The sequence below is a fragment of the Elephantulus edwardii genome, unplaced genomic scaffold (genome assembly GCF_000299155.1).
Source record: "Elephantulus edwardii isolate Elephantulus edwardi_28Jun2011 unplaced genomic scaffold, EleEdw1.0 scaffold00010, whole genome shotgun sequence".
NCBI lineage: Eukaryota > Metazoa > Chordata > Mammalia > Macroscelidea > Macroscelididae > Elephantulus > Elephantulus edwardii.
In genome coordinates this window covers 2,074,265-2,074,824 of record NW_006399760.1, presented here as the reverse complement: position 1 = coordinate 2,074,824, position 560 = coordinate 2,074,265, and positions in this window count along the sequence as shown.

The following is a 560-nucleotide window of genomic DNA, read 5'->3' as shown; positions in this document are numbered from 1 at the left end:
AAGAAAAACAAAAACACCCAAACATTCCACAATGACCCTCAACCAAAACAAGAGAGCCCATCTTACAGATAGTTTCCAAATGGAGACAAGGGCTTGGCCTTAAATTCAAGTGTTCTCCCAGAGGTCTTGTTGATTCTAAACATGAGGTTTAAAATAGGGAGAACAATCTACACACAAATCTTCAACCAAAACAAGAGTGCCATCATACAGCGTCAAGCCAGTTGAAGTCCAATGGAAGACAAGGGCTTTGCAATATATATATATATAAACTTAGAGAAAGGACAAGAGTTATAGAATAAAGTTAAAGTCTTTTGTTTATGGGGTTAGTAATAAATATCACTTAACAACAACAACAATATATGGGAAAGTCTGCGGTTAGGGCCCTCTCTAAAGTACTCAAGAGAAACGGTGTTGTTGGAGACTAAAGTGCGCCTGATACAGGCCATGGTTTTTGCAATCACTTGTTATAGAAGGAGAATTGATGCCTTTGAGCTGTGGTGCTGGAGAAGAGTATTGAATGTACCATGGACTGCCAAGAAAACAAACAGATTCATCCTAGA